Genomic DNA, 27,276 nt, shown 5'->3' with positions numbered 1-27,276 from the left:
CATATATATCTATATCTATATCTATACATATACATATATATTATATAGAGAGATATGTGTGTGCATCACTGTCTCTCTGTGTACATATATATCTGTATCTATATCTATACATATACATATATATTATATAGAGAGATATGTGTGTGCATCACTGTCTCTCTGTGTACATATATATCTATATCTATACATATACATATATATTATATAGATAGATAGGTGCGTGCATCACTGTCTCTGTGTACATATATATCTATATCTATACATATATATTATATAGAGAGATATGTGTGTGCATCACTGTCTCTGTGTACATATATATCTATATCTATACATATACATATATATTATATAGAGAAATATGTGTGTGCATCACTGTCTCTGTGTACACATATATCTATACATATACATATATATTATATAGAGAGATATGTGTGTGCATCACTGTCTCTCTGTGTACATATATATCTATATCTATATCTATACATATACATATATATTATATAGAGAGATGTGTGTGTGCATCACTGTCTCTGTGTACACATATATATATACATATACATATATATTATATAGAGAGATATGTGTGTGCATCACTGTCTCTCTGTGTACATATATATCTATATCTATATCTATACATATACATATATATTATATAGAAAGATATGTGTGTGCATCACTGTCTCTGTGTACATATATATCTATACATATACATATACATATATATTATATAGAGAGATATGTGTGTGCATCACTGTCTCTGTGTACATATATATCTATATCTATACATATACATATATATTATATAGATAGATATGTGTGTGCATCACTGTCTCTCTGTGTACATATATATCTATATCTATATCTATACATATACATATACATTATATAGATAGATATGTGTGTGCATCACTGTCTCTGTGTACATATATATCTATATCTATATCTATATCTATACATATACATATATATTATATAGAGAGATATGTGTCTGCATCACTGTCTCTGTGTACATATATATCTACATCTATATCTATACATATACATATATATTATATAGAGAGATATGTGTGTGCATCACTGTCTCTGTGTACATATATATCTAGATCTACACATATACATATATATTATATAGAGAGATATGTGTGTGCATCACTGTCTCTGTGTACATATATATCTATATCTATATCTATACATATACATATATATTATATAGATAGATATGTGTGTGCATCACTGTCTCTGTGTACATATATATCTATATCTATATCTATACATATACATATATATTATATAGAGAGATATGTGTGTGCATCACTGTCTCTGTGTACATATATATCTATATCTATATCTATACATATACATATATATTATATAGATAGATATGTGTGTGCATCACTGTCTCTGTGTACATATATATCTATATCTATATCTATACATATATATTATATAGATAGATATGTGTGTGCATCACTGTCTCTGTGTACATATATATCTATATCTATACATATACATATATATTATATAGATAGATATGTGTGTGCATCACTGTCTCTGTGTACATATATATCTATATCTGTATCTATACATATACATATATATTATATAGATAGATATGTGTGTGCATCACTGTCTCTCTGTGTACATATATATCTATATCTATATCTATACATATACATATATATTATATAGATAGATATGTGTGTGCATCACTGTCTCTGTGTACATATATATCTATATCTATATCTATATCTATACATATACATATATATTATATAGAGAGATATGTGTCTGCATCACTGTCTCTGTGTACATATATATCTACATCTATATCTATACATATACATATATATTATATAGAGAGATATGTGTGTGCATCACTGTCTCTGTGTACATATATATCTAGATCTACACATATACATATACATATATATTATATAGAGAGATATGTGTGTGCATCACTGTCTCTGTGTACATATATATCTATATCTATATCTATACATATACATATATATTATATAGATAGATATGTGTGTGCATCACTGTCTCTGTGTACATATATATCTATATCTATATCTATACATATACATATATATTATATAGAGATATGTGTGTGCATCACTGTCTCTGTGTACATATATATCTATATCTATATCTATACATATACATATATATTATATAGATAGATATGTGTGTGCATCACTGTCTCTGTGTACATATATATCTATATCTATATCTATACATATATATTATATAGATAGATATGTGTGTGCATCACTGTCTCTGTGTACATATATATCTATATCTATACATATACATATATATTATATAGATAGATATGTGTGTGCATCACTTTCTCTGTGTACATATATATCTATATCTATATCTATACATATACATATATATTATATAGATAGATATGTGTGTGCATCACTGTCTCTGTGTACATATATATCTATATCTATATCTATACATATACATATATATTATATAGATAGATATGTGTGTGCATCACTGTCTCTGTGTACATATATATCTATATCTATACATATACATATATATTATATAGAGAGATATGTGTGTGCATCACTGTCTCTGTGTACATATATATCTATATCTATATCTATACATATACATATATATTATATAAAGAGATATGTGTGTGCATCACTGTCTCTGTGTACATATATATCTATATCTATATCTATACATATACATATATATTATATAGAGAGATATGTGTGTGCATCACTGTCTCTCTGTGTACATACATATCTATATCTATATCTATACATATACATATATATTATATAGATAGATATGTGTGTACATAAAATAAGGACACACACACACACCATACATACATTTATATATGTACATATACATATAAACATATATAGTTTTGTGCTGGCCTGTGAAATGAACAGTGTACAAAAAGTACTGCATTGCACATATTCATGTTCTGCTGTATTGTTATGCACTGAGTAATACTGCCTTGCACCTCATCATATTCTGCTGCACTTCCACATACTACACTGTAGTGTAACTGTTTTCCTTGTCCTGTTACATGTCATACCGTCACTGTGTTGTGCTGCACCGATTTGCTGTGTTTGCTCTGTTCCACTTTCCTTTTCATATCATACAGTTTCTACTTCCATCCTAGACAGACTGAGGGTCATCAAATTCTTAAAGATCATGTAAGGTATGTCTACTAAATTAATCATGACTCCCCAGTATGTCTCTGCAATATCTGTTACCAGCCTGTTAGCAGTAAGCACTGTCAGGTGCTGTATCAGCTACCACCGTCTCACTGTCAACCATTTGTAATCACCCGAACATTGAAATAACATGTGAAAGTCGTAAATATTTATCATAACTGGAGACAAACCCTTCACACAAACTGGAAACCAGTACCCATATTAGTAGCATTCCTGTACACTGCCAGACAGGCAGAAATAAAACCTTCCCATGTTGAGGTAGTCCTAAAATCACTTCCAAAACACTAAGACCTCCTAGGTGTAGCAGTACAGATACATGCACCATAACCAAATCTTAGCAATTGCTGCAATGAACTCTATATATCACATGTAGTTTTGTCCATCAGCACCACAGACAAGAGTCACCATAGTGGTCTGGACAACCTTCTGGGTTACAAGATCAGTATGTTCACTATGGTAGTAAACTTGCTGTAGACTAACAGTGACAAGGCTGACCAAAAACAGGATAAAAGTCACATGCGTCTCAGGTAGTTGAATCCCCCCATATCATCAAGACATTCTGGTCCCATCCCTCTAAATATGAATATGACGTGGTTATTGCATTTGTGAGTGCAAATTACTTGACCTGCACCCCCTTGGACTATATGAAGAGAGACATGAAGGAGGTCACTGAGTACATCTCTAAGGTGAAAAACAGCTAGTCTTGAGCAGTATCTGACCATCATCGAGAAATGCCACATAAGCAAACAGTAATGTACTCTGACCATCACCAAGAAATGCCAAATAAGCAATCAATGATGCACTCTGACTAGTATCGAGAAATGCCACATAAGCAAACAGTAATGTACTCTGACCATCACCGAGAAATGCCAAATAAGCAATCAATGATGCACTCTGACTAGTACCGAGAAATGCCACATAAGCAAACAGTGATGTACTCTGACCATCACCAAGAAATGCCACATATGCAAACAATGATGTACTCTAACCATTACCGAGAAATGCCACATAAGCAAACAATGATGTACTCTGACCATCACAGAGAAATGGCACATAAGCAAACAGTGATGTACTCTGAGCATCACCGAGAAATGCCACATAAGCAAACAGTGATGTACTCTGACCATCACCAAGAAATGCCACATAAACAAACAGTGATGTACTCTAACCATCACCAAGAAATGCCACATAAGCAAACAATGATTTACTTTCATAATTGTCTTAGTCACTGGTGTCCTTCTGGAAGAACCGAATGTGCATTAGCCTGGAATGAGATGGACGGCAGGCCCACCCATTTCATGAAGCATGGTCTGTACTTATTTCATCAGGTGTTTCTCAGCGCACTAGTACAGCTCCCAGGTTTATTTTAAGAAAAAAGGAAATGTGAAAAATTTAAATTGTAGCAAACACACTTGTTGCATCTTACAGTTTATAGCCTGCACTGAGTACTACAGCACTCAAACTTTAATTAGAAAAAAAAAATGTTTTCAACTGTAGCAAGCCGGTATGCATTAGAAAGTCATTGGGATTGCCTGATCATAGGACCATAGGAGGTTACTAGGCTAATGGCCCTGAGGTCCTTACAAGCCTAGTCAAGAGTTTATCCCCAAAAAGGATACCTCAGTCAGCACTGCATGACTGCTTCTCCTAACACTTTGAGCCTGGGGCAGTTGCCCCTTGGTCCCACCCTAACTTAGGTATTCTCTGTTATTCAGGTAAGTGAGCTGGTTCATGGACCCTTTTCCTTCACAAGAGCCACAAGGACAAACAAAAAGACAATAAAGTATCATCACCATCATTCAAATTGTTTATAATTGTATAACAATAAAAAAGCTCCTCAGAGTTACCCGGTATTAGAAAAACAGTCAGTTTGATAAAACAACCAATACAAACCAGCCAGATCATTCCACAAGAATATCTTTAATAATCCAAACATAGAGATAAAACTATGAAAGGGTATTGTGGTTAAGCCCTTTTGTATGGTAATTCGGTCATCTTCAGAACCATGAATGAAACAACACTCCCACAAATGTGTCCAATCAAAAAAACCACACCCACCAGTGTAACCAGTCAGAAAATCATGCCAGTTACGTCATCAGTTGCTGGGTTAAAACAAAGCCTCCTAATTATGACTCAAGCAATAAACAACACTAAATGTTAAAAAACTATAAGCAGTTATAAATAAAATAATAATAAAACCTTATAATAAATATGCACACCCTGTACTGGTAACATTAAACAAATCTGATGAAATTCTAAGGCTTGCTTCCTTAACTCACTGGCAATAGAAATTGTTCCACTAATTCCTGCAGGGTTTGTTACATCTAATCTTAATTGCCAGTACATTTCCCTATGGAGTAACCGGTTCACCCAATCATTAAGCAGTGATATCTTGATCTGTTACAGGACTAAAATAACAAACCCTCTCAAAGTTGTTACAACACAGAGTGCCTCGCTAAAGCACTCTTGTTGTCCTTTCGAAGAATACTTTAAAGATGTTGATAGTCGTTTATTGAAACTATATTTAGTCTTTCCCACATAAAATGCTGGACAAGAGGAGCAGGTTGCCAAATAAACTATCCTCTGCGAGCTGCTATTCAAAATAGTAATGTTATCCCAGGCAATTATCTTGTTCAGTACAAAACCTTTTCTATTTACATTAATGTAACAACATTGGGGGCAGTAATCACATTTCCTTGTAGTTGGTACCCTATTGCTTCTGATTGGTCTCTCAAGTAACAGTTTAATATTTGGCTTGTTTTTATATGTAAAGGTGGGTGGGGTGGTAATTAGGTGACAAATACTGCTATCACATTGCAAAAACATCCTTTTTTCTGTATGATGTTTTCAATTCCTTTCACATCACCTGTATAATACACCATCATTTTATTATTGGATGCGTTGGACTTACTGTTCCCCTCATTTGTACTGGCCAGTACCCTCAGACCATTTTTAATAAGCAGTGCAAACCTTCCTTGTCTTTCAGCCCAAATTTCCCAAGCAATGGTCTCAAGAAGGTTCAAAGGGTACTCATGGTCTTTAAACATTTGCTTAATTATCTTGAATTCCTCAAGGCAATCCGTGTCTTCTGATGTAAGACGGGATGCTCATATAATTTGACTTCTAATCACCCCTTTCTTATGAAGAAAAGGATGGCAGCTTGTAAAATACAAAAACATGTTACAGTAAGTAGGTTTCCTGTGCATATTTGTCATCAGATTTCCATCATCTTTCTTTGTAAATACTAAGTCAAGATATGTAATAGAACTTTGATTTGCTTGATAGATAAACTTCAAAAAAACTGAACTTGACTGAATAAGTTACATAAAAATGTCAAGTTACTCCATCAACGTACTCCATATAAATAAAAGTGCATCCAGAAATCTGTAATAGGCAACACAATATTGAAAAAAAGGGAGCTGTAACAACTTATGTAATTCCCATCTTAACATGACTGTATTAGCAAACAATGGGGTGCAAGCTGCCTCCATTGCTACACCTTGGTTCTGCTTATTAAACTCTCCACCGAATGACAAGAAATTGTTGCTCAGTACAGGGTCTATAAATTCACGAACCAATTCATTGTCAGCTGCACTAAGCTGACCATATAGAGAAACTATCTGTCCAAACCAGCATAAACAATGTCTTGGATAATAACAGTAAAAAGAATGCACATCACACATTACAAACAAAACATGTCCCCCCTATGACCACATTCCTTAGCTTGTTCAACAAATCCTACAAATCTTTTAAAATGTGTGGAAATAGAGAAAACAGGTGCTTCAGTTTGTAAGCTACAAATTTTGCAAGTGGCTCAGTTACTGATCCTCTTACAGCCAGTATAGGACAAAGGGGCAGGATACCTGAAATCCATATGAATTTTAGGAATGGAAAACATTTCGGGGGTTACTGGGCACTCAGCATGAAGATATTCATAAAGAGATTGTGGTATGGGATCAAATAAAAGCAGTTCATCTAAGACCACTTTAATACCTTGATATGCCACATTGATCTCATTCAATGATACAGTAGAATAAACACTATCATTGTGTAACAAATTCAGCATCTGCCCACAATAATCAACCATGTCCATGATTTCCAGCCCACCCCCTTTGTCTGGTTTCATTTATCAGATGTTACTTTTGTGCATAAACTCATTGAGAAGCAACTTCTTCTGTTTTGTGCGACTGTAAAACTTGTAAGTTCTATGTTCTAACTTGAGACATACATCCTTCTGACACTGTCTCTCAAACAAACTTATCAGCAGATGTAAAGGTAGGTTCATCACACAAGTCTTTCTTAACTTCTCATCAAGGCTGTTGTCATTGTTACCATCAAGTAAAACTTTTTCTAATTTTTCCTTATGAAGTTGGGTGCTATGAGAACTGTCATCACCTCTTGTTTCTGTGCCACTCTCCTATGTTCTTCAAGAGTCATACCTAGATGTTACAGGTCTTCTGTCATACAGTCCGTTCATCTTTTTGCTGCATGGCTTCATTTCTTCTTGCCTTCTTCTTGTCTCTTCCAAATCCTCTTCACAAAGTCATCTTCTGCTTTCCTGGACATGTGCTGAACCACTGTCATCTGTTCTCTTTGACCCTTTCCTAATAGGTGCAACTTTAGCTTCTACTCTGATGTCATCATTTCTTCATCTAACCTACATTATTACTACTTCAACTTCTACTCTGATGTCATTTCCTCAGCTTACCTACTTTATTTCTACTTTAGATTCTACTATGATGTCATCATTTCCTCATGTGACCTACAGTATGCATCATACAACCCATCTCAGGCATTTTATCTCTGTCATGCCTATCTTCGTGAAGCAAGTCAACTCATCAACTGTTTGACCTTCCATTTCATTTCTCATCTTCTTCTGATTTCCCCCCATTTGCTTATATGACAGCTGTCTTATCTTTACTCAGATTTATCCTATGTTCCTTCAATTTTGCATTCTATTTCTGTGTCATTTGACTACAGTACATTGCTCTAGCTGGAATTCAGCAAGCCTTTTCACTTTGTCATATACAGAAAGCTGATAAAAATATCATAATGTGATTTGGGCTTAGTGACAGCATGGATAGTAAGGAAAATACATTTTAAACATCAAAAATAAAACACTTTCTGTTATATGGAGCACATTGTAACTTCAACTGCAGTATAAACTGCTAATAAGAATGTAACGGTGAATAAAGGAATCTGGAAAGATGTCTCATACTATTTAAGATTGCATTGCTTAAATGGATTTTTAATTATTATTATTATTATTATTATTATTATTATTAATACTTTTACTATTATGAACAAACACATGGGAGACTATTCTAAAATATGTAATAATGGTTGTCTAGTATTCTGGTCTGACAGTGGCACATTCTTTAATGTACTGTTGAAAAGTATTGAATTACTAATCCTTTATTTGTTCTCCATCCTGTTCTGCCACCACCTATGGTTTTGCCACGGCTCTACCCCAATTTGCAAAACTCTGGTAAATCTCATACTTTCCACCTCTCATGATATTTGTGTTCACTTCCATGGTGCCACACTCTATATGAATAGATTTGTTTGCATAAGTAACTGCTATTAAAGATCATTTATTTTCCAGAAAGTATATCATGTTAGACCAACCTTTGGGGTCAAATCTGTTGATATACCCTTGTCTCCCTAAAATTCTCTCCTTACTGTGACATCCTACATACTCAAACATACAGCAGGGTGCCATCCATCATTATGCCAATATGATTGTGTATTCTTTATATGTAAGGATGCCGTATACACATTTTGTAGTATGGATACTGTACACATATTTTATAGCATAGTGTAGACGTATTTTATAGAAAATATACTGTATATATATATATATATTTATAGTATGGATGCTGTACACTTTTTTAGTATGGATATTGTACACATATTTTATAGTAAATATACTCTATGCATATTTTATAGTAAGGATATTGTACATGTATTTTATATTAAATATACTGGACAAGTATTTTATAGTAAGGATACTGTACACATTTTTATAGTATGGACACTGTACACATTTTTACAGTAAGGATACTGTACATATTTTTATAGCATGGATACTGTACACATTTTATAGTATAGATGCTGTGCATATATTTTATAGTAAATATACAGTACGCATATTTTATAGTATGGATGCTGTACACATATTTTATAGTAAGCATACTGTATACATTTTATAGCATAGATACTGTACAAATATTTTATAGTAAATATACTGTATACATATTTTATAGTATGGATGCTGTACATATTTTATAGTAAATATACTGTATGCATATTTTGCAGTACGGATATTGTACATGTATTTTATATTAAAGATACTGTACTAATATTTTATAGTAAGGATACTGCACACATTTTTATAGTATGTATACTGTACACATTTTTTATAGTATGGATACTGTACACATTTTTATATTAAGGATAATGTACACTATAGAATAGATACTACACACATTTTATAGTGTGGATGTACACATTTTAAAATATGGATACTGTACACATTTGTATAGTATGGATACAGTACACATTTTTATAGTAAGGGTATGGTAAACATTTTTATAGTATATATACTGTACACATTTTAAAGTATAATGTACACATGTTTTACAGTAAGGATACTGTACACATTTTATAGAATGGATGCTGTACACATTTTTATAGTATGGATACTGTACACATTTTTAAAGTATAGATAGTGTACACATATTTTATAGTATGGATCCTGTACACATGTTGTAGTATGGATGGTGTACACATATTTTGTAATATGGATACTGTACACATTTTTATAGTATGGATACTGTACACATTTTAAAGCATGGATGCTATACACATTTTATAGTATAGATACTGTACACATTTGTATAGTAAGGATACTGTACACATTTCATAGTATTGATACTGTACATATTTTTATAGTAAGGATACTGTACACATATCTTATAATATGGATACTGTACACATTTTTACAGTAAGGATACTGTACACATTTTATAATACGGATACTGCACACATTTTATACTATAGATACTGTACACATATTTTATAATATGAATACTGTACACATTTTTATAGTAGATACTGTAAACACATTTTATAGTATGGATGCTGTACACATTTTATAGTAAGGACACTGTACACATTTTATAGCATAGATACTGTGCACATATTTTATAGTATGGATGCTGTACACACATTTTACAGTAAGGATACTGTACACATTTTTATGGTATAGATACTGTACACATATTTTATAGTATTGATGCTGTACACATTTTATAATAAGGAAACTGTAAACATTTTTATAGTATGGATACTGTACACATTTTTATAGTATGGATGCTGAATACATTTTTATTGTATGGATACTGTACACATTTTTATAGTAAGGATACTGTACACATTTTATAGTATGGATACTGTACACATATTTTACAGTAAGGCTACTGTACCCATTTTTATATAGTATGGATACTGCATACATTTTTATAGTATGGATACTTTACACATTTTTATAGTAAGGATACTGTACACACTTTTATAGCATAGATACTGTACAGATATTTTATGGTATGGATGCTCTACACATTTTATAATATGGATACTGTACACATTTTATAGTAAGGATACTGTACACATATTTAATAACATATACTGTACACAAATTTTATAGTAAGGATATCTTACACATATTTTACAGTAAGGATACTGTACACATATTTTATAGTATGGATACTGTACAAATATTTTAAAGTAATGACACAGTATGCATTTTATAGCATAGATACTGTACACATATTTTATAGTAAGGATACTGTACACATTTTATAGTATGGATACTGTACACATTTTATAGTAAGGGTACTGTACATATTTTATAGTATGGATTTTGTACACATATTTTACAGTAAGGATACTGTACACATTTTATATTATGGAGAATGTACACAGATGTTATAGTGGATACTGTACATGTATTTTAGAGCATGTATACTGTACACTTGCCCTGGCTGCTCCCTCTGTCAGCGTGTAACCCCTATGTTACCCTGCTTTACCCGTGCTTCCAGCACTAACCTGTCAGAAACTAAAGGAATCCCTGCAACTACCTGCGTTACACCTCACAGACTAACTGCCCTACAAACCCTATAGCAAGGATACAGGAAAATTACCCTGCTTTACCCGTGCTTCCAGCAGTAACCTGTCAGAAACTAAAGGAAACCCTGCAACTACCTGTGTTACACCTCACAGACTAACTGCCCTACAAACCCTATATCAAGGATACAGGAAATGTATGTGTATTAAATAATTCCTGCCTGAATTGTCATTCTACTAGAGTACCACTGCTACAGGTGGTAACTTACATCTTGTGCTAGGGCAGCCAGCAGCTTCCAGCAGAGTACCCCCCCCCCCATTCTATACATTAATATCTTTCTCTCCCATCCTCTTTAGAATCCCTCTTTTTGACTAAATCTCCCTCCTTTCCCTGGTTTACTCCTTCTAACTCCATCTTACATCTGCCTGCATTTTAGGCCTGTCCACTAGGTGGCACCCTTTCCCAGCCTCATCCCCTTTTCATCCTCCTATTACATAGCCACTTACCCTATTTCTCCTATTGTACCTGCATTGCTATACTCATCTCCCACCTTACTTTTTACTACTACTTTGTCTACCACTACCTTTCCTAGGATCACTTCTCATTGGCCTTTACCACATCTGACTTTTAAAGCTTACCTGCACATACCAGTCCTGCTGATTGTTTCCTCTGCATCTGCTCCAGTCTCTGTGTCCTGCTCTAGTCCTTTGTCCATCTCATTTTACTACTGCCTGTCACGCTCTTTGCACTCTGTTGGTCTTGGCCTACACTTGCCTTAACTTTCTTGCTTGCTATACTGTTACCTGTATTGCCTGATGTCCAATCACCTTCTTTGACTTTGCCAGTTTCCTTGCCCCTCCCACCTGTACCTGCACTTCCCCTTACTTCCCTCCCCTCGCTACCTTTATTCCTCTAAACTCCCATAAATACCCTGGACTTAGTGGGGCGCCATCTTTAGGATTAGGGACTTTTCCTGGCTGCTGTCTGCTCGCTCTGTCGTCGTCTAACCCCTGTGATATGTAGTTATTGTATTTTTTGTACTGAGGCTCTTTATATCAAAGCTTTTTTAATAAATATCTGTTAGTAGGTTTGGATATTTTACATCATCCAGACCATTGTTGATGTTTTAATCTGTCCGGTGCCTGTATTGTATACATACTGAAGGGACTTTTTTTTTTTTTTTTACATTTTTGTAAAGCGTTTTTTGTAGACTGTCTGAATTCTTAAGGCTGATACAATCATAAAGCATTTTATTGGAGTGCATGGATCTTGCTACTCCAGTTAGACAACTGTTTTAGGTTTTAATCTGTGTTTGCTAAATGGACAACTTTTTGGCGACTGCTTTTCCCGCCCTTTGTAAAGTCTTACCTAGACTGTTTATACGCTAACTGTTGATTGTTTGATTACTTAAGCCACTAGTAGTGTTTTTGTATACTACAAATCATAGCTTTTTTAACCGCTTGTTGGTGTAAAGCCATCCCTTGACTGTAGAACACTCTAAATATTGCCTGAAGTGTGTTTAAGCCGATAGTGTTTTTTTCTTATGCTATCAACCTGCTACAGTGTAGCTATTCATCATCGCTTCCCAAGCCTGGACAAGGCTCGGTCCACTACACCAATCTCGTGTTGTTTCACTAAGGGTAACCTCAGCCTTATAGCAACCAGTTATACTTGTTGGTTTAGTGGCTTCAAGCTAGAAGTAGCTAATTTACAGTGTGTCTTATGCTGATATCAAGTGTTTTTTTCTGTATACTAGAACACTACTTTATTTTGATCTCAACGGACCTTTATGGTCCCGACTGATCCCTAGCCTGTACACGGCCCTTCATACTACACCACCCTCGTGGTGTTTCTTTTTAGGTCTAAACTAGAGCTAGCTTTACCTGTCTAGCTGCAATGTATGTGCTTATTGGTAATTTCTTAGGTATTCAAGACTGCCTATGGCTTTGTAACAAGCCGACAACGGCACAGACTGCCCCTGTTCTTTTTAGGTCTAAATTGTAAGCTAGCTTTACCTGTCTAGTTGCAATTACTTGCTAATTGGATAGTTCTTAGGTTTTTCAAGAGTACCTCTGGTTTTTGTATCAAGCCGACAATGGCACAGACTGCCCCTGCCTTTGGAAATAAGCCTACAACTGCACAGACTGCCTCTGGCTTATGAAACAAGCCGACAATGGCACAGACTCCCCCTGGCTTTAAAACAAGCCAATTAAAACAAGCATATTGGTAATTTCTTAGGTATTCAAGACTGCCTATGGCTTTGTAACAAGCTGACTATGGCACAGACTGCCCCTGTTCTTTTAGGTCTAAATTGTAAGCTAGCTTTACCTGTCTAGTTGCAATTACTTGCTAATTGGATAATCCTTAGATTTTTCAAGAGTACTTCTGCCTTTTGTAACAAGCCGATAATGGCACAGACTGCCTCTGGCTTTTTGAAACAAGCTGACAATGGCATAGACTGCCTCTGGCTTTAAAACAAGCTGACTGTGGCAAGTTTTATTACTCCTTATTTTCAGGCAGAGCCTGCTCTGAGCATGACCATATTACCTACATTTTTCCGATACTGGGAAATGGCTCTTAAGAGGTGCCTCCTAAGCGCTTACTCCGAAGCCTAGTTTCTTTCACTCTCTTCCTGTTAAACTGTTACTGTGTTATTCTACACGCAATCTAAGCCTGTCCTGACCCAGCATAGTCCTTCTTAGTGTTTGTTGAATGATGGCTGACTACTGCTGCTATTAAATATGTAGGAACATCATTTACTTTTATCCTCTGGTTCCTGCTAATATCTAGGGACATATAATCTCATGCAGAAAGTGCTAATAATACCTTACATCATTTAAATAATGGTTAACTATGTGTTCACATCTGCTGCTACCAGGGTTAGGTTTTCAGTGTAATTGCTATTTTTACATAACTGCCCCCATGAATGACTAATTGTTAGGTTTTTGTGAAACTGCTATTTTTATATATCTGCCTCTGTGAATGACTAGTTGTAACTGAACTACAAGGATCATTGCACTGTATATTTGCTATCTGCATATAGGTATTGGTTAATGTTTAGAATATTATATCCACTCTAAATCTTGTTATGTGCTAACTCCTGTTTCTTATAACTACCTTGTCTCTGTTGCCTCCTTAAAAAAAGCACAGCACTTGTTCCTAATAGCTTTTTCTTCTCAAAAAGCTCAGCACTTGTCTTAAAAGCATATCCCTTGTCTTATAAGCATTTTCTTTGCAGGTCAAGCACTCCTATATTATACAAATCCCTCACTTGCAAACCCCCCCAGGAGTGCCCACTTCCCTGCTAAGCCCTCTACTTTTCTGTCTCATACCAACTCATAATTCTTTCTAGCATGTCGAAGGGTCAGATGCTGGCATCCTCTCCTGCCCAGTTGGTGAATCTGGGAATTCTGAGGCAATGTTACAATTGCCTCATGTACACGGACAACCCTCTCCTCCTCCCACATAACACTAACACTTGTGAGAGATGCAGCTATTTAGCCAAACTGGAGGCTGAGCTCTCCCAACTCAGGACTGGCAAGACCAGGCAGGAGGAGAAGGCAACTACACACACCACAATACAAGTCTCACATAACTCAACTACACCACTGAATCAAACACATAAACACACTAAGACATACTCGGAGGCTCTGAGTAAAAATTTACCTAAACAGCAGAGGCCTCCAAAGCAGACACCCAAGCAACTGCAAACTCAATACACCACACAAACAACACATAAACAACAAAATCAGTGTGCAAAGCAGTCACTGCCCTTAAGGCCAAATACAACACCAAACATACTTGTCATAGGTGACTCCATAGTCAGACACACTGACGTCCCACTCACCAGGCTGAACAAGGGGAAGGTCACGGTAAGCTGCCTATCGGGCGCTAGAATCCGCCACATAACACAAGCACTCAGGTCACTCCACGGCAAGTACAAGTATGACACAGTCATTGTCCATGCGGGTGCGAACGACCTGAGACGTACCTCCCTGGACTACATGAAAAGAGACATAGAGGAGCTCTCTGATTATGTAGCCCAGGCAGGTATGACCCTGACCCTGAGCAGTATCCTTCCTTCACCACGAATGATGCCACAATATAGTGACAAGATGATCAGCTTTAACAATTGGCTTAATTTCTGGTGTCATTCAAAGGGGATCCAGTGTCTGTCTGCTTGGGATGACATGCTTGACAAGCCACGCTGCTTCGCAAGGGACGGCTTGCACCTGTCACCCCTGGGATTCCGGATATTGGCTATGGCTCTTGCCACCCCCATAGTGCCTTTTTTAGGCAAGGCTCAAATTCTAAACCTACCACCCTAACAAACAAAAACGGGAAGAAACTAAGGGTAATGCTGCTCAATGCCAGAAGTCTAAATCTCAAAATGCATGCACTCGAGGCCCTTCTCAATATGGAGAACATCGATGTCTGTGTTGTGACTGAAACCTGGTTCAAGGCTCCTGAGAGCACCGCGGCACTATCAGGTTTTACCTCATATCATGCGTTCCGGCCCCAAAACCCGGACCATACCACAAAAGGAGGGGGTGTATCCATATTCCTCAAGGATACCCACACCTCCAGGTTGGTGGCTACGCACGAAGCATTGGAAACCATCCAGGTGCAATTAACCATAGGCAAAACTGCTCTACAATTTGTAGCATGCTACAGGCCACCCTCTCAAACTCAGGAAACCTACACAGCCTTCCTGAAGACACTGGACGGTATAAATGTATCACCAAACACCATCATATTGGGTGACTTCAACTACCCAAATATAGACTGGGAACATTACTCAAGCCGCAACTTTCTAGCCCAAAGGTTCCTGGAGTTCATAAATTCAAATGCCATGGAACAACTAGTCACCGTCCCCACAAGAGGAGAAAATATACTAGATCTCATCATCACAAACATGGAGACAAAATGCTCCACACCGGAAGTATATCCCTCTTTGGTGAGATCAGATCATAAACTAATCTCACTAGAAATCCACATCCTGCCCCCACCCCAAACAAAAAAGACCACAGTGAAGAACTTCTCTAAAGCAAACTTCACACTACTCAAGACAGGTGTGGTATCCTTCAAGGCCCCCAAGCCAATGGAAACCACAACCCAAGCTGCGGAAGTCCTTACAAATGCCTTCTATGAACACCTTCAGGACTGCATGGATCAGGCAATCCCAAATAAAACCAAGACTCTTTCCACAAAGGGCAAACATCCAGTCTGGTGGACCCCAGCCATAAACAAACTTTACAATAAGAGGAGAAAGCTATTACATGATAGAGCAAAATCCCAAAAAGGGAAGGCATCTTTGATCAGTACTAGCAAGAAACTACGATCCCTCATAAAATCATCCAAGGCCAACTTTGAGAAAAAAATTGCCATAGATTCAAAAGACAATCATAAGGCCTTCTTCAGCTATGTCAGAAACCTGGGTGGAAACTCCCAGATATGCTCAGAATTAGTCCAAAGTGATACAAAAATCACTGAACCCACAGACATTGCCAACATACTGGCAGACAGGTTCAGCGCAAACTTCACCCCCCTCTCCCCCCCAAAAGGAGAGATAACTATCCCAACAGAGTGTAGCCTCCCAGACATCTCAAATACGCAGGTGAAAGCTGCTCTCTCTAAAGCTAAAAACACAGCATCAATTGGACCTGATGGTGTCCCCGGCTGTGTGCTACATGAACTCAATGAAGAACTAAACCCGCACATAAGGCAGCTGTTTAATCTTAGCCTTACCACAGGATATGTGCAGAAGGAGTGGCGTACGGCAACTGTGGTCCCACTCCACAAAGGCGGTGCCTCTATGGACCCTGGTAATTACCGCCCCATAAGCTTAACAAGCCAGGTCTGCAAAGCTATGGAGAGGATCATAATGGAACTCATAAACAAGGACATAGGGGACTTGCAGATCTTGGACCCAACCCAGTTTGGCTTTGTCAAGGGCAGATCTTGCCTTTTGAACTTGGTCGACTTCTTCGAAACAGTTACCAAGGCCATTGATGAGGGAAAGGCAGTCCATACAGCCTACCTTGACCTTGCAAAAGCTTTTGACACAATACCCCACTCGGGTATCATAGAGAAACTTACCAGCTTAAATGTAAACCCATATGTCACAAGATGGGTTGCAAACTGGCTAAAGGACAGATCCCACAGGGTTAGAGTTGCTGGAGCCATGTCAGACTCCAAGCCGGTTACAAGTGGTGTCCCACAGGGCTCAGTCCTTGGCCCCCTATTGCTCGGCATCTACTTCTCAGAAGTACAGGCAACCATAGGAGTACTATGGCTGACAAAGTTTGCGGATGACTGCAAACTGGGTGCCATAGTGGATAGTACATCGGACACAGACATCCTTCAGAGGGGTCTCACGGAAACTGATAGCTGGTGCCAGGGCCATGGCCTGAAGTTAAACGCAAAAAAGTGTATAGTCATACCCTTCGGGAAAAACAAGGTAACCCCAAGCTACCATATAGGTGGCAACCCACTAAGCACAGAAGAGGTTATCAGGGACCTGGGTACCCAGGTTGACAGTGGCCTCTCATTTGACACTCACATTGCTAAAGTGGTTCGAAAGACCTTCTACATTGCCCATCTGATCATGAAGGGATTCACATCCAGATCAAGTGAGGTCATTGTTCCCTGTACTCTTCACTTATCAGACCAATGATCGAGTACAATGCCCCATTCGGGATGTATCTCACCTGACACCTGCAGCAATTGGAGAGACCCCAAAAGTTCCTCACCAAAAGGATAAAGGGACTCCAAAACCTGTCATATACTGCCAGACTGAAGAAACTCCAACTCTATTCAGTTGCATACCGTCTGCTCAGAGGTGACCTGTGCCTGACATACAAGGCCATGACCAACCCAGAATTAATGGACATGCTCCACCTCAAAAAATCCAAATCCACCAGAACCACTAGAGCAAGTGACTTAAACCTTAGCACGGATATAAATAGGACGTGCTGGAGGGATAGATTTATCACCCAGAGACTCCCCATGCTGTGGAATAAAATCCCGGTCCATGTGAGGCAGAGCACCTCTCTGGCTCTGTTCAAGAGAAATCTTGACAGGTGGATGAGAGATCGTAGGTTTACCCCGGGAATCATCTCTGTGTCACTGCTGGACAGAGGCACAACAAACTAATGGGCACATTATTTCTAACATAAGGGGTGGCGTAAGCCACATAACTTTGGGCTAGGCTTATAAATGCCTTAGGGCAGATAGCCTAGTATAAACCTATAAACCTATGAACCTATGAACCTATTAAATTACCCTGCTTTACCCGTGCTTCCAGCACTAACCTGTCAGAAACTAAAGGAAACCCTGCAACTACCTGCATTATACCTCACAGACTAACTGCCCTACAAACCCTATATCAAGGATACAGGAAAAGTATGTGTATTAAGTAATTCCTGCCTGAATTGTCATTCTACTAGAGTACCACTGCTACAGGTGGTAAGTTACGTCTTGAGCTAGGGCAGCCAGCAGCTTCCAGCAGAGTACCCCCCCCCCATTCTATACATTAATCTCTCCGTCTCCCATCCTCTTTAGAATCCCTCTTTTTGACTAAATCTCCTACCTTTCCCTGGTTTACTCCTTCTAACTCCATCTTACACCTGCCTGCATTTTTAGGCCTGTCCACTAGGTGGCACCCTTTCCCAGCCTCATCCCATTTTCATCCTCCTATTACTTAGCCACTTACCCTATTTCTTCTATTGTACCTGCATTGCTATCCTGTTCTCCCACATTACTTTTTCTACTACTTTGTCTACCACTACCTTTCCTAGGATCACTTCTCATTGGCCTTTACTGCATCTGACTTTTAAAACTTACCTGCACATATCAGTCCTGCTGATTGTTTCCTCTACAACTGCTCCAGTCTCTGTGTCTACCCGCTCTGTTTGCCCTACAGGCTCACTCCGCTCTTCTCCCTACCCCAATTCCCACCCACCCCCAGGGGTCCTACTCTTATACTTTCTAACCACACCTCTTCCTCTTCCCATTACCCACTTCAGATTTCCCATTGGCCAACTTCTCTTTCATCTTCTATCTCTAACCACTCCCCTTCATACTCACCACTCCCTCCTATCTTTACACACTCCCACCTTATATACTTCCATCCCCACATATATACAACAAATTCAACTATCCCTTTTCAAATTCGACTCTGCTTCACTCTTTTAGCACTACCACTACTAACCTTTGCATATTTACTCTCCTCGTATGAGCAACCAATATATCCACAAACTAACTACCCCAACCAACAAACCAACTCTCAACCCTTACCACACCTGCATAACCATGCAAACATAACATGCTCACCTAGCTACCTACTTTCAAAGTATCATAGAACACTAAATATTAAATATAATACACAATATTTCAAAAGAGTGTTACTTCTCTACAGCAAATTCCCTAACCCATGCTATCTACTACAACTCCTCACAGTAAAGGACGGTCATATTCATCCTAACCCTGGCCCAACAGCAGCCCCTATCACTCTTCATAACTATATCAGTCTATCAACTCTCCCCTTGCAAGATCTACCAACTCTCTCCTACTAGCTCATCTTAATATACGCAGCATTAACAATAAAGTGACTCAACTCCATGCTCTCCTAGAAGTGTACTCCTTTGACATTATCTGCCTAACTGAAACATGGCTAAAATCTGTCATCAAAGATAATGACATTATCCCACCTGGATATAATATCCTAAGACTTGACAGAGTAGCTAAGGAAGGTGGTGGGGTGGCTATTCTATTTAAATCTGGCTTTCAATTAACCACTTACAACTGTAATCTACCTCTGGACTCCAATGCTGAGATTCTCATCTCTAAACTAGAACTTAACAATGCTAAATCAATCTATATTATCTGTATGTATCTGCCCCCTGGAAATAACATAGCCACCTTGGAAATTATCCTCTGCTGTCTATCCCAACACCTGCCTCAAGAAACCATAATCCTAGGTGACATAAATTTAGACTGGAATTCCTATTGTAGTAGTCTTCCTACCACCCACATAAACCTATATGGTTTTTCTCAAACCATTACCTCCCCCACCAGAATAAATAAAGCTAACAAGAAAGCAAGCATATCAGACTGAATTCTCACAAACGATCATACTCACTACTATGATTCTGGAACCCTCCCTGATGATATCAGTGACCACTCACTTACCTACATCATCAGACATAAAGCCAACACCCCCACCCCAACCTCTAATAGACAAATTAGATGCAAAAAGAAATATAACCCTGATCTATTCCAAATGGAACTAAGAGCATGCAATTGGGTTCCCTTAAAACAACTTCCTTTACACAAAGCCATTAATTTCTTTAATTCTACCTTCCTTGCCATTCTTAATCACCACGCTCCAACCAGATCTATTAGAATTAAGACCAAGTCTGCCCCATGGCTTTCTAACAAAACCAAACACAAAATTCACATCAGAAATAAATATTGGGCCAAATGGAGAATGACAAAAACACTGCTGACCAACTAACCTTTAGGCAGCTAAGAAATTACACTAAAAAGGCCATACTTTCTGATAAACAAAACTACTACTTACAATATCAACAACCTAATCACAACAACCCACAGAAATTCTGGGCTAGCATTAAGCAATTACTCCAACCAGGTCAATCCACTACACCAAACCTTCAAAATACAGACCAGAAAAATCCCATCCATACAGCTAATACCTTCAATACCTTCTTTACGGATGCTATCCAAACACTAGCTAGTCAACGGTTATCCAATACCTTCACATTACCTTCATACTCCTCAACCCCACCCACCCTCCCATTTCATTTCAAACCTGTCACAACCACATTTATTCAAACCATTTTGAATAAACTGAAACCATGCTCTCCTTCTGCAGACCTACTGCCTTCTGAATATCTGCAGCTATCATCCAAGGCCATAGCCTATCTTATTTCCATACTGGTCAACAGAACTATTACTGAAGGTTACATCCCCACCTTATGGAAAGCCTCCCATATTAACCCCCTACATAAAGGTGGACAATCCACTGAAATATCAAACTATTGCCCCATTGCCCTACTCTCGCCCTTAGCTAAAGTTATGGACAAATGTATCCATAAGCACCTACTCCACCATTTAATCGAAAACAATTTACTTTCCAACTGTCAACATGGTTTCAGACCCTCACACAGCACTACCACTGCCCTCCTGTCCTTTACTGACTACATTAACAGGCACCGAAACCTGAATAATCTTTCTTCTGCTCTATTTATCAACCTGTCTAAAGCATTGACATGGTAAACCACCAGACTCTCATAAACATCATAAAATCTCTGTCATTAGACTCACTTTCCATAAAATGGTTCCAATCCTACCTTGACAAACAACAGCAAGCAGTACTTTGGCATAATACTTTATCCACCCATCTACCCGTTGGTGTCCCTCAGGGGTCCATACTTGGACCTCTTCTCTTCTCTATATTTATTAATGACCTTCATCTAGGTATCCCACAAGCCACTTGCATACAATATGCTGATGACTCCACACTATTATGTTCAGCTACATCCTCCCATGACCTTCATGCTCTCACCCAAAAAGTATTCAACTCAGCATTGCCTTTTTTTGAACCCAAAGAAAACCAAACTCCTCCTCTTCACTCCTACTCTAAAGTCCTCTCTTCTTCAATTCTCTGAGACATCTACCAATGGTACTATAATATCTCCTGACTCTACCACCAAACTACTAGGTGTCACCATCGACAATAATCTGAACTTCAACATCCGCATCAATAGTACTATAAAGACTGTCAATAAAAAATTAGCACTGTCTATAGGATTAAACCCTTCCTTTCCCCTACTGCTAAAACTACTATGACCCACACCCATTTGATCTCTACACTCCTTTATGCCTCACCCATTTTACTAATGTCCTATAATAACACTGCATGATTTGTTACGGGCAACCCATTCCGAACCCATCATTGTATAAGTTTAAAACAGCTAGGATGGTTAGCACTACAACACCTGATTAAATTTCACCAAGTAACCATTGCCCACAACATTCTTTATAAACCTTCTAATACTCCAAGTTTATCTAGCCTCATCACCCCCTATAAAAATCTGAAGTCCTTATGCTCATCTCACAAACTTCTTGTCTACACCTCGAAACCTAATAACAGAGCTGGGGATTCTTTCTTCTCTAATACTGTAGGTAAATCCTGGAATCTTCTCCCTAATGACCTCTCCTCACTCACCTCTTTATCTCTCTTTAAAAACAGACTTAAACTTCTCCTCAAATCATACTGGCTATGCCCCTGTTCCAAACCAGACTAGTTATCTACCTTTACAAAATTGACTTACCTATCGAGTGCTTACTATCCTCTGTTACATTTTTCATCTTATTATATTTTTCTTATCTACCTTTTTTCATTATTTCTATCCTCTTTATACACCTTTTGTTAAGTAAAATCCATTGCAACATCACTACACATCTAACTTCCTTTATCTCCTTCTGGCTTAACCTGCATTATGTCTCTGCTCTTTCACTTTGCACTCTTTATGACCTTTGACCTCGGTGTTACATCCCTTTACAATCTTTGTGCTGTAATACACGTTACCATTGTTGATGATTTTTTTTTCTTACTAGGATAATTGCTATTTTTACTAGAATATTTGATTTTATTTTTTATTTGTTTGTACTTGTATTATTGTATTGGACCATGTTTTGGAGCTCATCTCCCCGGGCCTCTACTGAAAATGGACATGTATCCAGTTAGACTAGCCTGGTCAACAAATGTAAAATAACAAAAAAAAAAGTAAATAAATAAATAAAATAGTATGGATCCGGTACACAGATATTATAGTATGGATATCGTACACATATGTTATAGTAAGGATACTGTACACAGATTTCATAAATGCTGTGCACATATTTTATAGCATAGATACTGTACTTATATTTTATAGTAAGGATGCTGTACACATTTTATAGCATAGATACTGTACACATAGTTTATAGTATGGATGCTGTACATAGATATTATAGCATAGATACTTTACACATTTTATAGTAAGGTTACTGTACACAGATTTTATTGTATGGATACTGTACACCTATTTTACAGTAAGGATAATGTACACATTTTATAGTGTAGATACTGTACACCTATTTTATAGCATAGAAACTATACACATATTTTATAACATAGATACTGTACACATATTTTAATTAAGGATGCTGTACACATTTAAAAGTAAGGACACTGTACACATTTTATAGCATAGATACTATACACATATTTTATAGTATGGATACTGTGCAAATTTTATAGTAAGAACACTGCACATATTTTACAGTACAGATACTGTGCACCTATTTTGTAGTACAGATACTGTACACATATTTTACAGTACTGATACTGTACACAAATTTTATACTGTGGATACTGTACAAATATTGTACAGTAAGGATACTGTACACATTTTATAGTAATGATACTGTACACATATTTTATAGTATGGATACTGTACACATATTTTATAGCATAGAAACTATACACATATTTTAATTAAGGATGCTGTACACATTTAAAAGTAAGGACACTGTACACATTTTATAGCATTGATACCATACACATATTTTATAGTAAGGATATTGTACACATTTTATAGAATGGATACTGTACACATTTTATAGGATGGATGCTGTACACATATTTTATAGCACAGATACTGTACTAATATTTTTACAGTATGGATGCTGTACACATATTTTATAGCATATATACTGTACACATATTTTATAGTATGGATGCTGTACACATATTTTACAGTAAGGATACTATACGTATATTTTATAGTATAAATACTGTACACATATTTTACAGTAAGGATGCTGTACACATTTTATAGTAAGGACACTGTACACATTTTATAGCATAGATACTGTACACATATTTTATAGTATGGCTATTGTACACATTTTATAGTAAGGATGCTGTACACATATATTATAGTAAGGATATTGTACACATATCTTACAGTAAGGATACTGTACACATTTTATAGTATGGATACTCTACTCAGATTTTATAGCATAAATACTGTACACATTTTATAGTATGGATGTTGTACACATTTTATACCAGAGATATTGTACACATGTTTTATAGTAAGGATACTGTACACATATAATGTACATAAAAACTGTACACATTTTATAGTACGAATGCTGTATACATTTTATAGTACAGATACTGTACACATTTTACAGTAAGGATGCTGAACACATATTTTATAGTATGGATACTGTACAGATATTTTACAGTAAGGATAATGTACAAATATTTTAAAGCATGGATACTGTACACATATTTTACAGTATGGATATTGCACACATTTTATAGTATGGATACTGTACACATTTTATATTAACGGCACTGTACACATATTTATAGTATGGATAATGTACACATTTTACAGTATAGATTCTGTACACATATTTTACAGTTAGGATACTGTACACATATTTTATAGTATGGATACTGTACACAGATTTTACAGTATGGATACTGTACACATTTTATAGCATAGATACTATACACAGATTGTATAGTAAGGATACTGTACACATATGTTATAGTATGGATACTGTACACATATTTTATAGTATGGATGCTGTACACATTTTATACCATAGATACTGTACATATATTTTATAGAATGGATGCTATACACATTTTATAGCATAGATACTGTACAAATATTTTACAGTATGGATGTGTACACATTTTACAGTAAGGACACTGTACACATATTTTATAGAATGGATGCTATACACATTTTATAGCATAGATACTGTACAAATATTTTACAGTATGGATGTGTACACATTTTAAAGTAAGGACACTGTACACATATTTTATAGCATAGATACTGTACACATATTTTATAGTATGGATGCTGTACAAATTTTATAGCATAGATACTGAACACATTTTATAGAAAGGATGCTGCACACATATTTTATAGCAAAGATACTGTACACATTTTTTAGTATGGATACTGTACATAGATTTTTACAGTATGAATACTGTACACATTTTATTCCATAGACACTGTACACAGATTGTATAGTAGGGATACAGTACACCTGTGTTATAGTATGGATACAGTACATATATTTTATAGTATGGATGCTGTGCACATTTTATACCATACATACTGTACATATATTTTATAGAATGGATGCTGTACACATTTTATAGCATAGATACTGTACAAATATTTTACAGTATGGATGTGTACACATTTTACAGTAAGGCCATTGATGAGGGGAAGGTGGTCCACACAGCCTACCTGGACCTCCCAAAAGCCTTCGATACAATACCCCACTCGAGCATTATAGATAAGCTCACCAGCTTAAATATAAACCCCTATGTCACTAGATGGGTTGCAAACTGGCTCAAGGACAGAACCCACATGGTTAGAATTGCTGGAGCCATGTCAGACTCCAAACCAGTTACAAGTGGCATCCCACAAGGCTCAGTCCTGGGACCTCTCTTGTTCGGTATATATTTCTTGGAGGTACAGGCCAACATGGAAGGACTGTGGCTGACCAGGTTCGCAGATGACTGCAAACTGGGCACCATAATCGACTCTCTAGCTGACACAAGCATCCTCCAAAAGGGCCTCATAGAAACAGACAACTGGTGCCAGAGCCATGGCCTCAAGCTAAATGCTAAAAAGTGTATAGTCATCCCCTTTGGCAAAAACAAAGTGCTCACAAATTACCACATAGGTGGTAATCCATTAAGTACAGAAGAAGTAATTAGGGACCTGGAGACCCAAGTTGATAGCAATCTCTCATTTGACAACCACATGTCCAAAGTGGTTAGAAAAACATTTTATATAGCCCATCTAATCATGAAGGGATTCACATCTAGATCAGGGGAGGTCATCGTGCCTCTTTACTCATCCCTCATCAGGCCCATAATTGAGTACAATACCCCTTTTGGGATGTACCTTACTAGACACCTGCAGCAACTGGAAAGACCCCAAAAGTACCTCACCAAGAGGATCAAAGTGCTCAAATAGATGCCATATGCTGCCCGGTTAAAGAAACTCCAGCTCTACTCAGTGGCATACCGCCTGCTCAGAGGCGATTTGTGCCTGACATATAAAGCCATGTCCAACCCGGAATTAATGGACATGCTGCACCTCAAAAAATCCAAATCCCATTGAGCTACGCGCCCGAGAGACTTGAACCTCAGCACTGAAATAAATAGGACATGCTGGAGGGACAGATTCATAACCCAGAGGCTCCCTTCACTCTGGAATAAAATCCCAGTCCAGGTTAGGCAGAGTCCCTCATTGACTCTCTTCAAGAGGAATCTTGATGAGTGGATGGGAGATCATAGGTTTACCCTGGGTATTACTTCTGTGCCACTGTTAGACAGAGGCACAGTATACTAACCTCGAAAAAGGGCATAGCAAAATTAATTTAAAATGGGTGGCGAAAGCCAAACACACTCTGGCTAGGCTTATAAATGCCCTAGGGCAGATAGCCTAGTATGAACCTATGAACCTATAATATGGAAATTGTACACATATTTTATAGTATGGATACTCTACACATATTTTAAAGCATAGATACTGTACACATTCTATAGTATGGATACTCTACACACATTTTATAGCATAGATACTGTACACACATTTTACAGTATGGATACTGTATACATATTTTACAGTAAGGATGCTGTAAACATATTTTACAGCATAGATATTGTCCACATTTTATAGAAGGGATGTTGTACACATTTTATAGCATAGATACTGTACAAATATTTTACAATATGGATGCTGTACACAGATTATATAGTAAGTACACTGTACACATATTTTATAGTATGGATGCTGTATACATATTTTATAG

This window comes from Protopterus annectens, chromosome 2.part1 (genome assembly GCF_019279795.1).
Source record: "Protopterus annectens isolate FY-2018-M chromosome 2.part1, PAN1.0, whole genome shotgun sequence".
Taxonomy (NCBI): Eukaryota; Metazoa; Chordata; order Ceratodontiformes; family Protopteridae; genus Protopterus; species Protopterus annectens.
Note: the sequence above shows the minus strand (reverse complement) of the source record.